Genomic DNA, 23768 nt, shown 5'->3' on the forward strand with positions numbered 1-23768 from the left:
TGCTGCTGCCATTGCTGCTCCAGCTCCTACTGCTGCTGCTGCTCCAGCTCCTACTGCTGCTGCTGCTCCTGCTCCTACTGCTGCTGCTGCCATTGCTTCTGCTCCTGCTGCTGCTTCTGCTCCTACTGCTGCTGCTGCCATTGCTGCTCCGGCTCCTACTGCTGCTGCTGCTCCGGCTCCTACTGCTGCTGCCACCATTGCTGCTCCTGCTCCTACTGCTGCTGCTGCCATTGCTGCTGCTCCTACAGCTGCTCCTTCTGCTACTGCTGCTGCTGCTCCTACAGCTGCTCCTTCTGCTACTGCTGCTCCTGCTCCTTGTAATGCTGCTCTTATTGCTACTGCTACTGCTGCTACTGCTGTTAATGCTGCTAATCCTACTACTACTGCTGCTTCTGCTGGTCCTCTGGCAGCTGCTCCTGCTAATAAGCTCAGCCCCCCAGTGAAGAGAGCTGCAAGGATCAAAAGTCCAAGTCCAACTCCTCCAGGAACAACTGCTGTTGTTCTGACTGCATCCGTTTCCTTCTGCATCTGTTCTACTTCAGCAGTGATCTTCTGAATCTCTCCTACAATCTCTCTCATCTTGTGTTCACTGTTGTCAAAGTCTTTGATGAATGAATCTGCATGTTTGATAAGTTTGTCAATTATTTCAGACAGTTCAAGAGGCAGCTCTGTGCTCCTTCTTTGCCTTGAGGCCATTTTTATGAAGAGTTCCTCTTCAGTCTGTTAAGTAGCTGGATTATAAATCAAACTTCAGTCTGCAGGTTTTCCTCTCTGCCGCTGCTCAGCTGATCAGAAAGGCTCTGTGGAGACAGAGAGAGACAGGTGATCAGATATTACCTGAACAGGTGTTTTCACCTCGCCTGGCTGATTAGACCTCCACTCAGGTAGCAAGTGGGCGGAGATATGAACGCCCAAAAAGATTTACCTTTTTCCAATGACAAATATGCAATTTCACATCATTTGGGACCATTATTTTTACCATATCTGTGAACAAATAGGTGGAAAAGCTAGAGCAGATAATAAATAAACAACAACCAGAAAGCATAAGGACTAAACTTGCTAAAGAATTTGTCTGTGGAGGGACTATAACCAAACGATTTTGGAAAGGTTTTTTAGTTTTAGTTTCCATCCTCCCTCCACAGTGATTTTATCTTCATGGCACAGCACACAAGATATTTTGGGCCTCACCTCCTAAGCCTTATAACGGCAGGGAAACCCTTAATATTACCCATAATCTTTATAGATAGGAGAGGTCTGGACATGATACATGTGCCACAGAAATTTCATACATGTAGGTGAAACGTGCGGCGGGGGCTGCTTCGTTAAAGGTCACTTCCTGTTGCCAGCAGGTGGCGCTATGACTGTGGGTGAATGTTACCACAGAAATTTCGTACACATCGGTGAAACTTTGTCCGGGGGATGCTACGTAGGGGGCGCTAGCGACATTTTGTATTTTTGCTTTCATTGAAACAATGTGTGTGCTGCTTTTGTCACTGCTGTTCCCATCAACTGGCTTTCACATTGGCCCGGCGAAGATTGATGGAAGGGTGTTAGTGGTGGACTACTTAAAAGCTCATTTCTAATGACTTTTGATAACAGAATGTACATATTAGTATGGCTCAAGAGGGTATTTGCAGTGACACAAGATAGAGACACAGACAGGGGCAAACACATGGCCCAGGAGTTTGTTCCTAGTCCGCCCACTCTCCAGTGAAAGCATTTGGCGGGGGCTCTGGACCTTTAGAGACCTTTATTCCAGTATTCTTGCGAATGAAAGGGCGTCACATTACTTTGCCAAAGTCTATTATAGTCTACTCGGCGCTCAAAGCTAGTTAGCGATTAGTGTGCGGTTAGTATTTGTATCATTGTTTGTGTTTGGTTAAGGCTACGTCCATACTACTACATTAATGTTTTAAAACAGACGAACTGTTTGTTCGTTGTTCGTCTGCGGTAGCACTTCTGTCTTTCGCCAAATATTTTGCAACTTCAAAGTAGTCAATCTGTTTCCTGTTTACACCGGCACCTTCATGGCTAGAGTACCTGAACGGCATTTTCAGCTGTTTTAATAAACACAGATATCAGTTGTGATACGCAGCTAAAACGCTGGTGTGGATGGAGATTGTTCCTAGTATTCGGTGCCATTTGAGTCCTCATGACTTAATATGTTGTATTTTGTGCTAATTCTCATTTCTTATAGCATGGATTCCAGTTTATAGTGATTTATTCCCCTATACCATAGAAACAATGAATGACGTTCACCTGAACATGTGTAAAATCTTCCTCTGTTTACCATGTACTAGCCTGTTCATCACATGAGTATTGATGTTTAGCTTTACTGCATCAGCGAACCATTCTAAAACATGGACAGAGGGACTTCCATCAAAGTAACAGGAAGGACAGTATTTTATTAAAGAGGTGGTATTCTGCTTTTTGGCTTTTCCCCTCTCCTTTATTGAATTATTTCTCTTTTTTGTGCATGTAACAGGTTTGCAAAGTGAAAAAGCCCAAAGGGAGTTCCCATCTCCCACAGAAAACTCTGCTCTGAACTGAAAACAGCTGGTTTGTAGTCCAGCCCTTCACTTCCTTTACTTGTGACGTCACAATGAAAACGCGTCATAAAGCTTGTCAAGCGGCTGGCGGGGTCAGCCCGCCCTCAAACCAAGCTAGTCTGAGCGGAGGCCCTTTGGCTCGACTCGCCTTTGTTTGGGTTTCCATTGTAGAAATGTTGCACCTGTTCCTGCTTCCAGGTACTTTTTTTCATATCACCTCCGTCGAGGTTCCAAGTGAGGTGAGGGAAACTAAAATGTAACGTGAACACACGTTATCCCGGGTCATCGATACCGCTGGTTCGTTAGTGTTCCTTGTTGCTGTGACGACAGTCGTTACAGTCGTTCAAACCAACGACCCCACTGAGGTTAAATAGCTGAGTTTCCCTGCCAGTCAGTCAGAACTGAAGAAGTCCTTTGGATGAGGGACGAAACGTCTTCCAGTATCTTCAACCAAGTCCAGTTGCCCTTGATTTTAACCTTCGTTGGATTTCTTGAGTCAACTCCTTTAATTAAACCTTTGACTTTTTAACAGGACTCCAGTTGTCCTTTACCACCTTCATTTCAATCCCAAATCACTTGTTACTGCCTTACCTTAACGGACTGGGTCGTAACAGTGTTCCCTTTATTTTTTTGAGCAGTGTAGTTGTTAAAAACGTTTTGCAGCTGTTAGACCAGTTAATTTGTTTTAAGGCAGTTTCAAGGTTGTTCATCTCGTTTTTTTGGAATCCCCTGGTGGTATTATTTTGTTTTGATGGTGTTTTCAAACCGCTTTCTAATGAGTTTCAGTACCAATAGTGTAATATTATGATCCGACAATCCAGTTATCAAGATAAAGGATTTTATTATTCTTTCAGGTCTGTTTGTGAACATCAGATCAATCTGTGTCTGGGATGAACTGGTTACTCTAGTTGGTCCTTGCACCAACTGAGTAAGACTGCACTGGTCTATTATCTCAAGTTTTTTCCTATCTGATTTATCATCACAATTTATGTTGAAATCACCCATTAATATAAACTCTTTATTTACCATCACATTCTTTAAGTATTTTGTATAGCTGCTCATAAAACAAACTGTTAGATGATGGTGGTCGATACAGACAGACAATTCAATCTAATACATTCCATTAAATCAGACTGCATCTAATTGGCTCTTTAACATAGATTAATAATACCCCTCTTAACCTCGACTCTGACCCTCCTGAACACGTTCTCAGGAACATTAAAAATACCCAGAAGTATTGTTGTTGTTGGTATTGTTACATGTTGTGAAGTGTAATGTCAGTTTCTTGTTTGTATTATATGCACGTGATGCAGAGCTTAAACATACTGTGCCAAAAACATGGCTAAGATCTATGTAATCTAATGAGAGAATTTATTTAGCCATGTTTCCTAAATACAGAGAAAATCCAGATTAGAGTCAATAAATGTTGCAGCTGATTACTCTTTGAGACGATACTACGAATGTTTAAATGTCCCCCTAATAATCCCTTAGGTTTGGAGCGTGGATCCCAGAGAATTTTAGAGTGATTGAGAATTTGGAAGAAGTTCATTCTGCGATGTTTCCTCACTGTTGGGTTTAAACCCTTTTGTCTTTGCCTGAAAACAGTCTGTTTAACGGGGCTCATAGTTCCCAGTGAAGGTGACACAGCCAGTTTGGGACTCACCGCTATCAGATATCCGCAGATACGAGTGTCCTCGTGCCACTGAAAAGACGTTACACCTGCGGTCACTGACACCGCTGGAATTGGAATTCTCTGCACCTGTGGTGGGAGACAAGTAGCTGGGCTGTAACTAGAGCGAAGCTCCTGAGTTTGGAAAAGGCAGTAAAATAGGAGTGAGAGCTGCTTCTGAGTTTGTTTGGTGGATTCGAATTTGCCCAAAAAATTCAAGTTCAATAAGAAATATAAAATAAGATCTTAACAATTAATCCAGTCCCAGCTTCCAGCATGGCTCTTCAGCCTTTTACTCCACAACACCTAAACAATACTGATGTGAACACTGGGTTCCTATCAACAGGTTCTATCATTATAATAACTGTTAATACACATTACTTAAAACAACTTTTCCATTTGTAACCTTTTGATATTGATGTTTTCATGAATGCAAGACAAGAGTTTTAGATTGTCGAAGTCAAACAGTTTGCAGAAACCCACACTGTCCCAAAACCTTTTACTTGCACATCCATCATCCACCCACACATGCAACCATGTGCAAGGCCTTTTAAGATGTTGTCTATTAGAGTTTTCCCTGCAGTGTTATGTCCACACCGTTCAGTCATTCATTCATGAAGGGTAACCCCGGAATCACGCAGGTAGCATGTGTGCTGCATTATGGCTGCGCCAGTGGCAGCTGGCCAATAGAGGGCGCTGTTCAGGCAAATGAGACAACTGATATTTCCACCCACTGTCAGTTAGTGCTTGTGGGGAACAACCGCTGTTGGTTACAGAGGTAAGCTTTATTGTGTATAGACAGCTCTGAAGTGTTACGCCGGGAATCCACTGCTACAGCACGTTACAGCTGCGCCACGGTTTTGATGCTTCCTCAGCCCGCCGTCCACTGGAAGCGTGTCAGAAGTGTTTCAGCAGCGGAGCAGCCTGCCCCACGTTATTGACTTGTTATTAATTTGTCCTTTTCGTGCTTCTACTACCTTTTCACAGCTCTATGTGACCCACTTTCATTCTGTCAACTTCAGGCTGCATTTCCCACAGAGAGCATTTCAGAATCAGAGCGTTTTGCCTGATAACCAGTGTTTTCATTTGTGCTTCTACTGTGATTAAGTAGGATATGTAGTTAAATGATTTCTTTGTGTCCGGTGTAACTGTGTTTATTGTTGTTTTACAATCCGGAGTCTCCACAGGGTGTTTTATTGAAAATTGACCGTATCCTCTCTGCCGTTCTGTGTCTGACTTCCTGCCTGGTTCGATCTGCTCTGTGCTGCTTGACGAGGCTAGCGGCAAAAATAGCCTTGCTACCTATTCTCTGCGGAGCGGAGAGCCGCTGCTGGGACGCTTCAGGGCCGCAGCTGGTGGACTCACGAGCATTGACTATAACAGCCGCAATTAGCCCCAGCAACCGCAGCGAAGCCATAATGCACCGCAGTGGTTCTGCAGTTATTTCCAGTGGTGGACAGTAACTTAAGTAGGCCTACTGTAATGAAGTCCAAATTAGAGGTAGCCTATTTATACTTTACTTGAGGATTTTCTTGTCATGCCACTTTCTATGTTTATGTTTTTGTATATTAATATAATACAATTCCAATGAAGTTGGGACGTTGCTTGATGTACAACTTCAGTTGCTCAACAGTCCGGGGTCGCAGTTGTCGTATTTTGCGCATCATAATGCGCCACACATTTTCAATGGGAGACAGGTCTGGACTGCAGGCAGGCCAGTCTAGTACCTACACTCTTTTACTATGAAGCCACGTGTTGTAACACGTGCAGAATGTGGCTTGGCATTGTCTTGCTGAAATAAACAGGGATGTCCCTGAAAAAGACGTTGCTTGGATGGCAGCATATGTTGCTCCAAAACCTGTATGTACCGTTCAGCATTAATGGTGCCTTCACAGATGTGCAAGTTCCCCCTGCCATGGGCACTAACACACCCCCAGACCATCACAGATGCTGGCTTTTGAACTTTGCACTGATAACAATCCGGATGGTGCTTTTCCTCTTTGGCCCGGAGGACACGACGTCCATAATTTCCAGCAAATGTGGACTCGTCAGACCACAGCACACATGAAGCATTTCAGAATTAGAGTGTGTTGGCTGGCTGATTTTGCTGAATTGTTTAGATTTAGTTGATTTGGTGAGTTGTCCTTGATTTTTGTGCTTCTGCCATGGTTAATAAGGCTACATAGTTAAATTGTTTCTTTTTTTTGTCCGTTTAAATTTCTTTATCGTTGATAAACGATCAAGAGTCTGCACAAGGTAGTTTATTTTGAAAATCGACCAGATCTCTCTTTTGTCTGCAATCCCGCCCGGTTCATTTGCTCTGTGCTGCTTGTCCAGATGCTTATTCTCCATGCAGAGGAGTCAGGAGCCGCTTATGGGCCACTTCTGGTGTGAGCAAAGCATTGACTACAATGGCTGCAATTAGTTCTGGCAGTCGTAACACACCGCCTGTGTGAGTCCGGCATACGGGTGGTCAGAACAGGCTGCCATGAGCACAAGAAATGATCTTTATTTGTATAAAAACCTCATCTCAGGCTAGAAGCACAGCCTGTCTCCACCTGTGTCTTTGGACAGAGCTGACACAGCCTTTTCTGGGCAGCCAGGTCTGTCTGTGTCAGCCAGTGTCTATAGCCAAGTTGTGGTCAGAGAGTCTGCTAATGTCCTCCTCACTTTCTGATCGCTCTGCCACTGTGTACTCTCCGTCTCTCTCTCCCTCCTCCCCAACCATTCGAGGCAGATGGCCACCCACCCTGAAGGCTCGTGCAGACTACACGTCTTTCAGCGTCGGCAGATGGCCGTGCTGTGTGAAGTCACACACTACACGAGCTGACAGCAGCTGTGTCACCCAGCGCTGCTCTCCAAACCACGTTTAGTCAAGAAAACACATGTGAAATGTGAAACGGTAAATGAGGCGATCCTACACAGGAAACAGCTGTTATTATAAAGATAGCAGTTATAAAGAAAGAATCTGGGTGAAAGAATGGATTCGCACACGCAGGCAGCAGGGATCGTCTGAGCTACAGAGAGCTGCAGGGAGTAGAAAGTAGTTGCCTGCTCTCATTGGCTGGATGTGGATGTTGAGTCAGCCTGACGGTCACGAGCGGGAAATCAGGCTAAAAATTTAGTGGGAACTAGGTTTGAGTCATGGTTCTGCTAGAGGTTTCTTCCCTCTGTCACCCAGTTCTTGCTTCTGGTGGGAATCATTGGTTCTCTGTATAGATCATCACACAGTACGGTCTAGATGAATAGCACATTGAGATAACTGTCGAGATAAAAATCGAATTGAACAGAAGTTAAGCGTCTTGCTCAGGGACACATTGGTGGATGTGTCACAGTTGGAATCAAACCCGTTTCCCACACCACTTTTGGAGATCTGATCAATATAAAGCAGATCCACTACAGCAGCTGGAATGTGAGGTCATGAGTGACAAAGTCGGGGACTCGAGTTAGAGACTCGGACTCGAGTGCGACTTAAGTTGCATGCACAGTGACTTCAGACTGGACTCGGACTCGAGGTGCGGGACTCGTGAACAATGTTTATTTTTAGAAAACGTCTGATGAGCGTGCTGTTATTCCCTCCCTCCGTACCTACAACCTTCCTACGTAACACGTAGTATCTGCTTCCACACGTGAGAGAGGACAACAAACACCGGCAGCTGCTCGGCCGTTCATCCAAACTTCATACAACAACAAGACCCAAACAAAGAAACTCTAAACGCAAATAGGTTAGTAACCTGTGGTGAGTAAACATGTTTAGCTCAGCATTGACCATCGAACGTTAGCTTGCTTCTTGCTTCAGCTACGACCTACAGAGGTTAACTCCGACTGTTGTTCATTATGAAAAGATGAATGAGTGTTTGTTTACCTGCCAAACTTGTAATCCTTTACATCCCACTGGCTGCCATCACGTTAATTATTACCGTTGGCTAGAAAGAGGTTCCAGGTTTATTGTTGATCATGTAGCCTTACAGTTTTATTTAGTTATAACTTATAAAACTGGTTTAAGAGTCTGCGGAGTGTGTTGACTTACAGTATTTAATAAGCTGTTAATAGTTGCATTGTACATCACATGGTTGTGCTCTGTAAATGAAAAACAGGTTACAGTTACAGAATTCCTTATAGCTATGCAGTTTTATTAGCAACCTGGATTGAAAGCAGCAGGTGATACAACATTCGAAATAACCACGAGAGACTTGAGACTTGACTTGGACTCTAGCTCAAAGACTTGAGACTTGACTTGGACTCTAGCTCAAAGACTTGTGAGCATCTCTGGTGAGAGATCACAGGGAGGGTCTCTCACTAGAGAGGGGTTTTAAATGAGCTGCACATAAACTAGTATCTTTAAAACAACTCAAAACTAACAGAGAGCTGTTGGACACTTGGTATAAGTCAATCTAAACACATAACTATATGTGATTGACAGCTGAAAGGATCCGCCCTCAGCAAACAGAGGAGCAGGAAGTGTCAGCAGGGGTGTGTTAATCCTGATGAAATGCAGCAAAATGGAAAGGGTGCTGTTTTTAACACCTGTTGTAGTATGCAGACTACGCCTTTTTAATATGGCAGGGTTTCTATACATGTCGCTGCTGGTTGGGTTACACCTCTGACACACACACACCAAACGAGAGAAAACAAAAACCTGTTTCACAACATTTCAACCCAGAAACTGCCCTGATCTCACTGTGTTTCACTGCTAGATTTAGATTCAGTCTTTGATTTAGTGCATGAGTTAAACACTTTGGTGACTTCTCTGCAGGATGAAGAGATGTTTTCTTGCTGTGGGTAAAATGATCCGGCCGCCCTTAGCTGTTTGCAGAAGCTGTGTGCGGCAGTGCAGGCAGAGCAGCAGTGAGCATGCTCAGTGTGTCCTTTCAGCTTTCACTTTCTCTGTGTTCAGATAAACAGCTGACTGTAACTAAAGGTCCTCAAAAAGATAAAAACAACACATGATAAACTCAGCAGCAGTCTGTGAGCACTGTTCTGAACAAGAGGTCAGAGGTCAAACTATGATACCATCAAAGTCAGACTTACTGCAAGGTTAAAACAAAGCAAAATAATCAAAAGCAGTGACCTGAGGAGCAGCACTGATCGACAGACTGTTGATGAATCTGCATATAAATCTGGATCCAACAGTAAAACATCCCACATTTAAAGAACGAGACACTGCTGTGCTTCTTACCTGCTCCACCTGCTTCAATAACACCACAGCTTTGACTGGTTTCTGTGTGACGCAGTAACAGGCCGGGGGGGCAGAGGGTGTGGCTGTCTCGGCCTCACAGTTCTCTCCAGGTACAAAGGGACAATGACAAGGCAAGTTTATTTGTATAGCACATTTCAACACCAAAATGCTTCACATAAAACATACAAGCAACAGGGAAATATTAAAAAATTATATATAGTAGAGATATCTAGAAAAAAAAACAGGCAGATCTCTTAGCTTATTTTATTTTAATCCTTTGATTCCCCATCTCCCACTCTATTCTTTTTTTTTTTTTACATTTAGGGACTCTACTTTACATCAGTGGTCAGCAATAGGCAGAACCGACCCCCCAGCAATAATATCAGGCCCGCGGCCAGATTGCTTTGATAGCAGAAAAAATACATAAAAAATAAACTGATAGCGGCTGGTGCTAAAACCGAACTCATGACAGCTACAGTTACTTACAGAATCTCTTCCTCTTAAGTGATTGGGCCTCCAAAATAAAAGCGAGAGAACGTTTTTTGCAGCATAGCTTCATGTTGAGTTTACTGAGAGCTTTTAATTTGTAAAGTTCTGATGGACATTCAGAAGAATCTCTGGGCTACTTGACACACCTCTGAAAAAGTCATCAGTAAACATGTGATTGGATTTCAAAAAATCAAAATAAGCGTCCGTAGGTTTATTAATACAAATCAAACGTCTGGACGTGCACACAGTGCAGCACATGCTTTATTGTGAGAATGTGCAAAAGCGTCCTTATAATCTGTTGCATGTTGGGATTGATCATTCACGCCAGACTTAATTGCCGACCCCTGCTTTACATCCATGCATCACATCCTGCAACACCTCGACTCTCCAGGGACACATGCAAGGATCCTGTTCGTGGTCTTCAGCTCGGCGTTCAACACCATCATCCCGGACATCCTCAGCACCAAACTCACCCAGCTACCTGTGCCAGCCTCCACCTGTCAGTGGATCACAGACTTCCTGACTGACAGGAGTCAGCAGACTGGGAAACATCACATCCAGCACCCGGACTATCAGCACTGGCGCCCCCCCAGGGGTGTGTGCTCTCCCCACTGCTCTTCTCCCTCTACACAGTCGGCCTACAGACGGGAGGTTGATCAGCTGGCTCTCTGGTGCAGTCAGAACAACCTGGAGCTTAACACGCTCAAAACTGTGGAGATGACCGTGGACTTCAGGAGGAGCCCCCCCACTCTGCCCCCGATCACCATACTAAACTGTGTCTGCTGTGGAATCCTTCAGGTTTCTGGGATCCACTATATCCCAGGACCTGAAGTGGGAGCCCAACACTGACACCATCATCAAGAAGCCCAGCAGAGGATGGACTTCCTGCGCCAGCTCAGGAAGCTCAACCTGCCTAAGGAGCTGCTGATCCAGTTCTACACAGACATCATGCAGTCTGTTCTCTGCACCTCCATCACTGTCTGGTTTAGATCTGCCACCAAAAAGGACAGGAGCAGACTACAATGGACAGTCAGGACTGCAGAAAAGATCATCGGTGCCAACCTGCCCTCCATTCAGGACTTTTACATTTCCAGAGTCAGGAAACGGGCAGGAAACATCACTGCAGATCCATCTCACCCCGGACACAACCTGTTCCAGCTCCTCCCCTCTGGTAGGCGCTACAGAGCACTGTACGCCAAAACCAACAGACTCAGGAACAGTTTCTTCCCACAAGCCATCACTCTGATGAACAGCTGATTTCTGACTCACAGTGTCAGGAACAATTCCTGTGCAATAACCCAGTAACTCTGTCTCTAATCAGCACCTGTTTACTGGTTTCCACTTATTATCTATTTATTCACCATTCTCTATTTCAGAGCTGTTCATACTATGTCATATCGTCATGTTGTATATACTGTATACCAAATCCACCTACCTCAAGTACATCACACCTACACATAATACTTAGTTATTCCAGCATCCTTTGCACTGTGTACATGTACGCATGTATGTGTACCTGTATATCACATCCACCTCCGACATGTACGTAATAATAATTTTACTCCTGCATCCTTCGCACTATTTGTCAATTATTTTATTCATAGTGTATATTTGTGTTGTCTATAGTGTAGCCTGTGTCTAATTTTTATTGTGTTATTATTGTATAGACGGGTTTCTGTGCAACGTCATCACCGAGAAGCACGCGCAACCAGGGGGTAGAAAGCAGCATTCTGTCTTCACGGCACATTAGTTTATACGGCACATCTAGCTGCAGTGTTGGGTAAATTACTCAGAAATTGCAATGACTTACTTTTTACTTATTACTCCTTTAAAAAGTAATAATATTACTTTACTTATTACTGGGTATTAAAAGTAAACAGTCACGTTACTCGTTCCGTTACAATGACTTTCAACCACCGCACCCCGTCCTTAAAAGTGACAGGAAACCTGTTCAGCAGTGCTTTTTAAAAATTAATCCACTTTACTGGGACAATAATGAGGAGTCAACGAGCAGGCAAACTGCAAACACTGCAGCTTCTTAGACCAGAGGATGCTGTAGCTATCTATAGGCTATGGATATATGATATTTAAAAATAATAAAAAACAAAGCAGGTCCCTCCCGACAGTTTAACTGATCCCGTATTCATAACAGCATCAATGAGTATGGTTTTTATAGTACTTAACATTTCTTAACCTCACTGGCTGGAATAGAAAAAACAAACAAGTCTCGCGTAACGTTATTCATAACCATGCATGTTGAGCCTGGTAGGACCTGTAGGGTACTGTTATTACTTTTTGTGTATGAAAAATGCTGTTTAAATGCAATGCATTGTTAGATTGTTATGATAATTTACTCTTTAAGTAGGGGACAATTTCCAGCAATATCCAAAGGCTATCCATGCAGTGGAAACATGGATTACAAGGACAAAATGTTGTCTACAATACTGCATTCAGTTTACTGTACATTTTGAGTCAAGCAGATGTAACGTTGAGGCGAGCAAAGTGTTAAACTGATTACAGTGATGTTGATACAGTATCGATGGCGTAGAAATTTGTGTGACAGTCTGTCTGGACCCAGCTTCCAAACAGTAACATTGATGACTAAGTGATCGACTACGTGGTCAGTTATAACGTTGTCAGACTCTAGTGAAATAAATGTTTGCTTTACGAGGGAAACTGAAACTGCTCATTTTGTTTAGACATTCTCAATTCAGTGCGATGAAAATACTAAGTTCAAAAACACACAAACTGCAAAAGATTTGTTGATCAATACTAAAACATTAGATGAAACAATCCACATGTATTTTTCAGTTACTTTTGTGAAGTCGAAAGTCCGGCTTCACCGTTGAAAGCACGCGCGCTCAGGGTTACTACCTTGGCACCGGACAGTCGTGTAACGTCCTAAAGGATCCAACTACTTGAGATACATTTGTTCCGCCTTTCGCATCAGCACCATATTGTCGCAAGGAAAATATTTAACTATGATTTTTTTAGACTTTTCGTTCAGAGTTGGGCCATAAGGGGTCTGTGTTACAGGGGCACTGGCCCCTGTTGGCTCCCCCCGTAAACCGCCACAGGCTGTTAATGGAAAGTGACAGTATTTCTGTAGCCGCTGAAAGAGTCTGGCTGTTTTCCAACTCGGCCAGAGGCCCAGTGTCATTTGCATTAGTAGAATAACCAAACTTTCAGATCAGAAGGTATTTGCCTGATTTTGTCTGCAGCTCCTGAACATCTGTCAGACGCACCGTTAACACTCTGCCGTGCAGAGACCTTTGGAGGGGCAGGTGCTCACTGTATAAAAAGGGCACGTGGACAAAGATTTGAAGAGAGCTGTGCTCAACATGTCGATACAGAAATATATCGTAAAGTATTCGTTACAGTTTAGAAAAAGAAACACAGAACAGAAAAGACCATTTAAAGTTTAAAACGTAAAGACTATTTTCTTTGCACCTGTTTAATAACTCTGGGATTAGAAACTGAAGTGTCTGAAGTTGCCCAACATTAAAGCTGATGACACACGGAGCAACTTTTAGAGCAACGGTGCTGGGCAATATTGCCCTCAGTGGTAATGAGTAAAGATTACTACTGTAATCCCTCCCCCCACTGCTCCGCCACCCATCCCGCCCTGCAGCTGTCTGTTCAAAACATAGTCGGACTTGCCATCAAAAAGTTGCCTCATGTATCATCAGCTTGCTGCTGCCGCTGCTGCTGGAGGTAATCTGAGACTAGAGATACTGAAACACACTCAGGAGATATATCAGCTGATTAAACCTTCGTTATGTGGCCGTGACAGGATGTAAAGATGCTGACTGATGTGGTTGAATCACTGTGACTGACCTGCTGCAGCTGCTGCCAATAAGAGGGAGACGCTCACAGAGACGGCTGCACAGCGAGAGCTGCAGGGACAGAACAGAAGATACCAGGTTCAGAAAAGAGAGGGAAACTCTACTGGGGGAGAGGATGAGGGAGGCCATGGCAGGGGGAGAGTGAGACAGAGCAGCGGCTGTGTTTACAGTATGCATCACTGCCATCAGGATTTCATCTATTAGATTGTAACTGAAATCTATTTGGATTTAGTTTAACTATATGTCTGAGATGTGTGTGTTTATTCCAAGAAGGTCCAACTGCAGACCGCTTCTGATGCAGGCTCCTCTGTCAGGACAGGAAACGCATGTACAAAATAAAATCGTGTGATTTGACAAGAAACACATTCAAACATTATAAAATTTAATCATGTAGACACTTACAGGGGAGGGATTTTGTCGTTGATTTGAATTTAATTAATTAGTCAACATTGTGAGTGAAAACTAGCAGGCTAATTCCTTAAATATAGCATATTGATTTGTGCCTATTCTGTCTTCTTAGCACTTAACGTGCCAGTGTAGCAACAAAGCCGACTGTATATCTAACCTGATCAACACAACGCTATTGCATGTATTTACTGACTTAGGTTTAGGCTCTAACCTCTGTGATGGTTAAGGTTAGGGTAAATTGTCAACTCCTTAAATGAAAACATCGCTAGCTAGTTAGTGACCGGAAGCGCTACTATCGTTTCCAGTCACCCCAATCTCGTGTATATGTGATGCCTGAGCATGAGAACAGGCTGGTATATTGCTTCAATTATTCAACTAGTAACAGTATCTTTTGTTTTTATTGTTTTTTTACAGACACTATTTATTTATTTTGTCAAAATAGGACGTTAACTCCGTCCACACAGCCACATCCATTCCTTCTCCCTCTCTCTCTCCTACTTTCTCCTGCTCGGTGTGTCAGATGTTCAGTTACTCCTCTGCCTCCTTTAGCGGTAATGGTACATGTAATAAGTGTAGTTTATTTATAGACATGGAGGCGAGGCTCAGTGATTTAGAAGTCCGGCTCCGCACCTTGGTAGATCAGTCTTTAGCTACTGTAGCTAGCCAGTCCCCGGTAGTCGGTGCGGAACGGCCTGAGTTAGCCTCTGGTAGCCGTCCTCCGGCATCCCCTGTGCAGCCAGGAAAGGGGGCTGGGTGACTGTCCGAAGGAGGAATAGTCGTAAGCTTTCAAAGTCCACGGGGCATCATCAACCTGTTCACGTTTCTAACAGATTTTCCCCACTCAGCGACACACCCGCTGAGAAACCAACTCTGATCATTGGCAGCTCCATTTTGAGAAACGTGAAGTTAGCGAAGCCAGCGGCCATAGTTAAGTGCATCCCTGGGGCCAGAGCGGGCGACATTGAGTCTTATTTGAAACTGCTGGCTAAGGATAAACGTAAATACAGTAAGATTGTTATTCACGTCGGCGGTAATGACTCCCGGTTACGCCAATCGGAGGTCACTAAGATTAATGTTGAGTCGGTGTGTACATATGCAAAAACAATGTCGGACACCGTAGTTTTCTCTGGACCCCTGCCAAATCTGACCAGTGATGACATGTATAGCCGCATGTCGTCATTCCGCCGCTGGTTGTCGAGGTGGTGTCCAGCAAACGATGTGGGCTTTGTTGATCATTGGCAGACTTTCTGGGGAAGACCTGGTCTGATCCGGAGAGACGGCATCCATCCCACTTGGGAAGGAGCAGCTCTCATTTCTAGAAATCTGGCCAAGTTTATTAGTGGACCAAATCCATGACAACCCAGAGTTGAGACCAGGAGGCAGAGTCGCAGTTTAACACACTTCTCTGCCCTTCTTTTTCAGCAGTTACCCACCCAAAACCCTACGCAGAGTCGCAGTCTAACACACTTCTCTGCTCCTCCATTTCAGGAGTTACTTAGTGAAAATCCTATAGTGACGGTGTCTGCCCCCCGACCATCGAAATTATTTAAAAAGGTAAACAGAAGAGGAGCTGTGCATAAAAACCTCATAAAAATTAAAACCACAAGAGCAATAGTGCAAACGAATAGGAGAGTTAAATGTGGACTCTTAAACATCAGATCTCTCTCTTCTAAAGGTGTACTAGTAAATGAACTAATATCAGATTATGATATTGATTTATTTGGTCTTACTGAAACCTGGCTGGGTGATGGAGAATATGTTAGCCTAAATGAATCCACCCCTCCCAGTCATATTAATACTCACATTCCTCGAGGCACAGGCCGAGGAGGTGGAGTTGCAGCTATCTTCGACTCTAGCCTACTAATCAGCTCTAAACCTAAACTAAACTATAACTCATTTGAAAGTCTTGTTCTTAGTCTTTCGCACCCAAGTTGGAAATCACTGCAACCAATTCTTTTTGTTATAGTGTACCGAGCACCTGGCCCGTACTCTGAATTCTTATCTGAATTTGCAGAGTTTTTGTCAACTTTAGTCCTTAAAACGGACAAAGTTATTATTGTAGGGATTTTAATATTCATGTGGATGTTGAGAATGACAGCTTCAGTACTGCGTTTATCTCTCTGTTAGATTCCATCGGCTTCTCTCAGAGTGTTCATGAACCGACTCACTGTTTTAACCACACCCTCGACCTTGTTTTGGTGTATGGTATTGAAATTGAACATTTAGTGGTGTTCCCACAGAATCCCTCTTTGTCCGACCACTGTTTGATAACTTTTGAGTTTGTATTGCTGAACTACACGCCATTGGGCAAAAATTTCTATACAAGATGTCTGTCTGATAGTGCTGTAGCTAAATTTAAGGATGCGATTCCATCAGCTCTAAATACATTATCTAGTCACAAAGTAACGGAGGACTCCTATGCTAATTTCAGTCCCTCCCAAATCGATCATCTTGTTGATAGTGCTGCAGGCTCGCTGCGAATGACACTCGACTCTGTAGCCCCTCTAAAAAAGAAAATACTAAAACAAAGACGGTTAGCTCCATGGTATAATACTGAAACTCGCAAATTAAAGCAAATATCACGGAAACTTGAGAGGAATTGGCGTTCCACCAAAGTGGAAAATTCTCGTTTAATTTGGCAAGATAGTCTTAAAACTTATAGGAAGGCCCTCCGTAATGCCAGAGCAGCGTACTACTCGTCATTAATAGAGGAAAATAGGAACAACCCCAGGTTTCTTTTCAGCACTGTAGCCAGGCTGACAGAGAGTCACAGCTCTATTGAGCCAAGTATTCCCATAGCTCTCAGTAGTTACGACTTCATGAGCTTCTTTAATGATAAAATTCTAGCTATTAGAGACAAAATTCACCAAGACCTGCCCTCAATTGGCACCGACTTATCTCTTAACTCAGGAACCTTAGAAACAGCTGTAGAACCAGATACATGTTTAGACTGTTTTGCTTCCCTCAATCTTTACCAACTAACTTCAATAATTTCTTCATCTAAACCATCAACCTGCCTCTTAGACCCCATCCCGACTAGGCTGCTTAAAGATGTTTTACCCTTAGTCAGCACCTCTATATACTAGATATGATCAATCTATCTTTATCAACAGGCTATGTACCACAGTACTTTAAAGTAGCTGTAATTAAACCTCTTCTGAAAAAGCCCAAACTTGATCCGGATGTTTTAGCCAACTATAGACCTATATCTAACCTTCCATTTCTCTCTAAGGTTCTGGAGAAAGCAGTTGCTAAACAGCTGTGTGACTTTCTACAGAGCAATAGTTTATTTGAGGATTTTCAGTCAGGATTTAGAGCTCATCATAGCACAGAGACAGCACTGGTGAAAATTACTAATGACCTCCTTATTGCATCAGACAAAGGACTTGTCTCTGTACTGGTTTTATTAGATCTTAGTGCTGCATTTGATACCATTGACCATCAGATCCTATTGCAGAGACTGGAATATTTCATTGGCATTAAAGGAACCGCTCTAAGCTGGTTTAAGTCCTATTTATCAGATCGATTTCAGTTTGTACATGTTAACGATGAGTCCTCCATGCACGCCAAAGTTACTCATGGAGTTCCTCAAGGATCTGTCCTCGGACCAATCCTCTTCACTTTATATATGCTTCCTTTAGGCAATATTATCAGGAAACATTCCATAAGCTTTCATTGTTATGCAGATGATACTCAGTTATATCTATCGATCAAGCCAGATGAAACTCATCAGTTAGCTAAACTTCAAATGTGCCTTCAGGATGTTAAAACCTGGATGACCTGTAATTTTCTCATGTTAAACTCAGATAAAACTGAAGTTATTGCTCTGGGGCCTAAGCACCTCCGTGACGCATTATCTAAAGATATAGTTTCCCTGGATGGCATCCCTGGCCTCCAGCACCACTGTGAGGAATCTTGGAGTTATCTTTGATCAGGACATGTCGTTTAAGTCTCACATTAAGCAAATTTCAAGGACCGCCTTTTTTCACCTACGTAATATTGCGAAAATCAGGAACATCCTGTCTAAAAATGATGCAGAAAAACTAGTCCATGCATTTGTTACTTCTAGGCTGGATTACTGCAATTCCTTATTATCAGGCTGCTCGAAAAAGTCCATTAAGACTCTTCAGCTGATCCAGAATGCTGCAGCACGTGTTCTGACAGGAACCAGGAAAAGAGATCACATTTCTCCTGTTTAGCTTCTTTGCATTGGCTTCCAGTAAAATCCAGAATAGAATTTAAAATCATTCTTCTTACCTACAAAGCTCTTAATGGTCAGGCACCATCTTATCTTAAAGAGCTCATAGTACCTTACTACCCCACCAGAGCACTGCGCTCCCAGAATGCAGGGTTACTTGTGGTTCCTAGAGTCTCCAAAAGTAGACTAGGAGCCAGAGCGTTCAGCTATCAAGCTCCTCTCCTGTGGAACCAGGTTCCAGTTTGGGTTCAGGAGGCAGACACCATCTCCACATTTAAGAGTAGGCTTAAGACTTTCCTCTTTGATAAAGCTTATAGTTAGGGCTGGCTCAGGTGAGTCCTGAACCATCCCTTAGTTATGCTGCTATAGGCCTAGACTGCCGGGGGATTTCCCATGATGCACTGAGCTCCTCTCTCCTCTACTTTCTCTCCCTCTGTATGCAACCTCATCCCATTATTGCATGTTACTAACACAACTTCTCCCCTTTCTGGTAGTCTTGTGCTTTCTCGTCTCTCCTCTCTCCTCCTATCACTTCCTGCAGGTTTTCTGGCTCTGGAGCTGTGGAGTCTGGATCTGTGGCTGCGGGTCACCTGCTGCCCCCGTGTTCCTGCTCGACACCCTCTGCTGCAACGACTATTTTGCTAGTCTTATTGTTATTATTGTTATTATAATCATTAACATTACGATGTTACCATTAACACTACTATAAATATCTGTACCATTTTTCATTCAGTCTATAGCAACATTACCTTCACTGTGTGTACCTCTGTGTGTATATTGTGTAGGCTGCCTCCCTCCCCTCTCTCTCTCCTTACATCTCTCTCTCTCTCTCCTTACATCTCTCCCTCTCTCTCTCTCTCTCAGACAGATGGCCGCCCACCCTGAGCCATGGTTCTGCTCGAGGTTTCTGCCTCTTAAAGGAAGTTTTTCCTTGCCTCTGTCGCTAGTGCTGCTCTTGGTGGGAACTGTTGGCTTCTGTAAATAACATCACAGAGTACGGTCTAGACCTGCTCTTTTATGAAAAGCGCTGTGAGATAACTGTTGTTGTGATTTGGCGCTATATAAATAAAATTGAATTGAATTGAATTGAATTCACAGAAAAACATCGTCGTTGATTAAGAGTGTAACTTAGCCTCTCTTCCAGTCTTCTTAAAACACACACAAACACACTTCTCCTTCATAATTTCCCTTTGAAGAGTAATATATACTACGGCATTTGGAAAACATGTTTATTTTAGCCTGTTTATCCTATTAATGTAAATAATTCAATGAAAATACGTATGATTAAAAATAATGGTTGTTGGTAAATGAATTAGTGACCCCCACAGATGCATGATTTTACTGCCTCAATAAGAGCTCAGACCCTCCTTATGGACCATAACGAGAACCCTGCTGGACTAAATGTACTACAGCTTGTGGACTATCAAACTGTAAAATCTGCAAAAATCCATTATTATCCAAAGCGACTTACAATTGCTGGATATATCAGAGGTCGCGCCTCTGGAGCAACGAGGGGTTAAGTGTCTTGCTCAGGGACACATGGTGGAGGTCTCACAGTGGGAATTGGAACCCAGGTCTCCCACACCAAAGGCAGGCATCTTATCTAGCACCACCACCACCCATTAGTTGGATTGGTTTCTCCAGCCTGTGGGTCGGCGGTTTATAATGGACTGTGGTGCAGAAACAGTGAGCTCACATTGTCCTGGTATCTGTCAGTGGTCATACTTGATGCACTAGATGTGATGGTGTTTGAGATCTTCTTCATTTACTTTGGTGCGTTAGTCCAGATGAGCCAACCCTCCCAACATGTAAAATTCTGTATTACAGGAGTATGAGACATCATGCAGCATGTGTTTTTACTGGATAATTAAGTAATCTATCTAAAGAAACCTGATTTCTTAACTGGCAAACTCTGCTATCTCACAGATGACATCTTTGTCCTGTCTCAGGCACCGTACCAACGGGGGGAGGGATTCTTCTAATTCGCAACCCTCACCATTAGATGTCACTAAAACCTGCCGATTTATGAATTATAACTGACATAAAAAACCCCCATCTTTCTAACTTTTCTCCATTCTGTTCTGTAGCTACAAATAAAATCCAATAAAAAAATTATTAAATTATGCCATTTTTAAATATATTTTAACTGAAAATATTTGAAAGAACACATTAACCTGTTTCTAATATCTGATTTCTAATCTCTCTCTCTTTAATTCTCCACCTTATTTTCGTGTTTCCTCACAACTGCACTGATCTGCTCACCTTGCTTTTCCCTTCAGACACACCTTCACCTGTCTGTCTCTCTGCCTGTAACTCTGTTCTGACTTTACTTGTCAGCAGTTTCATAACCCCCCCCCCACAGTTTCCGCCTATGTGACAGAAATAAATTGTGTCAGCTCTAAAGTTTCTGGGTGTTATATAAATAAAATGCACCTTTAATTGTCCACAGTAACAGAACAGCTCCTGTTTCCACTTTCTGCAGGCTGGCTGGTAAAAAGCTGGGAAGCATTTTAAACCTCTGGGCTACGTGAGGAGCAGGTTGATGAAGCAGCAGCTGTTCTCCTGATGTCTGGTTGACTTTACTGTGAAAACCAAACAGCAGCTGCTTCTTTCACATCAGCAGCGTGCTGGTCATCAAACCTTCAGCCTGTAAGAAGTGAAATGCAGCCAGAGGGATCAGAGCAGTCCTGCTCAGACCGCTTCAGACCTCTGCTCGGTCTTACCTGGAGGAGCTGCGTGGGGCGCGAGGCAAACCGCTTTCTCTCAGTCCACTGATCAGAGACAAAAACCCGCAGCTGGACACACAAGCCGGAGAGGACGGGTCATCTGCACGGACCAATGAACGATCGGCTGCTGGGGAGGTGGGCGGGGCTTAGCGGCGGTTCGTCCGGGTCAGTAAGTGTATGAACTCTTTCTGAGGTCCAGGACGGAACTTGGATCCAGATTAGACCTGCCTGGTTTCACACTTTGCTGGGAGAGACGGTGTAGCCTTCAAAATAAAAGCTCGCGTCTGGTCCGCTCTGTTTACGTTTCAAAATAAAAGCCGTGGTAGTGAAACAGGTGGTGAAGTAAAAATGGAAGAAGAGAAGAAACAAACAAGAAGAAACAGTCTGAAATAAAACAATTCAGCAAATCTATGGTTTCTTCTCATTAGTAAATATTCTAACTTGAAGGAATCAAATTTCAATTCAATTTTAATTCTATTTTATTTAGATAGCGCATAACAGTTATCTCACAGCGCTTTTCATAAAGAGCAGGTCTAGACCGAACTCTATGATGATATTTACAGAAGCCCAACAGTTCCCACCATTAGCAGCACTAGGAGACAGAGGCAAGGAAAAACTTCCTTTAAGAGGCAGAAACCTCGAGCAGAACCATGACTCAGGGTGGGTGACCATCTGCCTCCACCGGTTGGGGTGAAGGAGAGAGAGGGAGAGAGAGAGAAAGAGAGAGAGAGAGCAGGAGAGGAACAGAGAGAAAAGAGAGGGATGTAAGAGAGAGAGGGGAGGGAGGCAGCCTACACAATATACACACAGAGGTACAGACAGTAAAGGTGATGTTGCTATAGACTAAATGAAAAATGGTACAGATATTTATAGTAGTGGTAATGGTAACAGTCGTAATGTTAATGATTATAATAACAATAATAACAATAAGACTAGCAACAATAGTCGTTGCAGCAGAGGGTGTCGAGCAGGAACACGGGGGCAGCAGGTGACCCGCAACCACAGATCCAGACTCCACAGCTCCAGAGCCAGAAAACCTGCAGGAAGTGATAGGAGGAGAGAGGAGAGGGACGAGAAAGCACAAGACTACCAGAAAGGGGAGAAGTTGTGTTAGTAACATGCAATAATAATAATAATAAATAATAATGGTACGTGCTGGTGCGTATGGGACTAAAAGGTCAGAAATATAACAAGGTGAGAGGCCATGAAGAGCTTTAAAAGTGATCAATAGAATTTTAAAGTCAATTCTAAAACATACTGGGAGCCAGTGTAATGAAGCTAAAATAGGAGTAATGTGGTCATATTTCTTTGTTCTGGTTAAAAGCCTGGCATCTGAGTTCTGGACAGTCTGGAGTCGATCAATAGATTTTTGGATTTGCAATAATCCAGGCGTGATGAGATGAAGGCGTGTAAAATGGTCTCGGTGTCCTTAAAAGTTAACATAGATGGAATTTTAGCTATATTTCTAAGTTGATAAAAACATGATTGAACAAGCTTTGTGGTGTGCTGCTCGAAATTTAAATTACTATCAAACCAAACACCAAGGTTCTTTGCCACAGGCTTAATGTGATTTACTAGGGAACCAGCAGATGGCAGTATTTGTTTTGCCATCTGCTGGGACCCAATGACCAGGATTTCTGTTTTGTCTGAGTTCAGCTGGAGGAAATTATTTGACATCCATTTTTTAACTTCACAAAGGCAGTTGTTAAGTGAACTCAGCATTCCAGGGTCTGTGGATCTGACGGGCAAGTATATTTGTGTGTCATCAGCATAAATATGAAAAGAAATGCCATGTTTATGGATAATATGTCCAAGGGGAAGCAGATACAAGGAAAACAAAATGGGTCCTAAGACCGACCCCTGAGGCACACCATATTTAACTGGACAGAATGAAGAGACATAGTTGTTTACAGACACGCAAAACTTCCTATTTGACAGGTAGATGAAAACCATTCTAGAGCAGTACCAGAGATCCCCACCCAGTGCCTCAGTCTGTCTAACATGATGTTGTGATCAATGGTGTCAAAAGCAGCGCTAAGGTCCAGGAGTACAAGGACTGAGCACATACCTTCATCAGCAGACATTAAAAGGTCATTGGTGACTTTAAGCAGGGCAGTCTCAGTGCTGTGGTACTTCCTGAAACCAGACTGAAACTTTTCAAATAATTTGTTATTTTCCAGCACAGTGAGCAGCTGTTTGGACACAATTCTTTCTAGAATCTTTGCAATAAAAGGCAGTTTTGAAATTGGTCTAAAATTATGTGGGAGGTTGCATACAGAGGGAGAGAAAGTAGAGGAGAGAGGAGCTCAGTGCATCATGGGAAATCCCCCGGCAGTCTAGGCCTATAGCAGCATAACTAAGAGATGGTTCAGGACTACCTGAGCCAGCCCTAACTATAAGCTTTATCAAAGAGGAAAGTCTTAAGCCTACTCTTAAATGTGGAGATGGTGTCTGCCTCCTGAACCCAAACTGGAACCTGGTTCCACAGGAGAGGAGCTTGATAGCTGAACGCTCTGGCTCCTAGTCTACTTTTGGAGACTCTAGGAACCACAAGTAACCCTGCATTCTGGGAGCGCAGTGTTCTGGTGGGGTAGTAAGGTGCTATGAGCTCTTTAAGATAAGATGGTGCCTGACCATTAAGAGCTTTGTAGGTAAGAAGAATGATTTTAAATTCTATTCTGGATTTTACTGGAAGCCAATGCAGA

General features: G+C 43.3%; 1 long non-coding RNA gene across 1 annotated transcript; it reads right to left on the reverse strand.

Moving 5' to 3' along the window:
- Nucleotides 1–285: 285 nt before the first annotated feature.
- On the reverse strand, nt 286–21137 carry LOC119914879. The gene is made up of 5 exons (XR_005446857.1): nt 21061–21137; nt 13724–13782; nt 9398–9501; nt 4213–4308; nt 286–800 (listed from the first exon to the last, which is right to left on the reverse strand). It is a non-coding gene; the product is annotated as an uncharacterized LOC119914879 (long non-coding RNA).
- Between the last annotated feature and the right edge of the window lie 2631 nt (nt 21138–23768).

The sequence above is a fragment of the Micropterus salmoides genome, unplaced genomic scaffold, assembly GCF_014851395.1.
Source record: "Micropterus salmoides isolate LMB-PRFRI ecotype aquatic unplaced genomic scaffold, ASM1485139v1 Ms_hic_scaffold_20, whole genome shotgun sequence".
Classification (NCBI taxonomy): domain Eukaryota; kingdom Metazoa; phylum Chordata; class Actinopteri; order Centrarchiformes; family Centrarchidae; genus Micropterus; species Micropterus salmoides.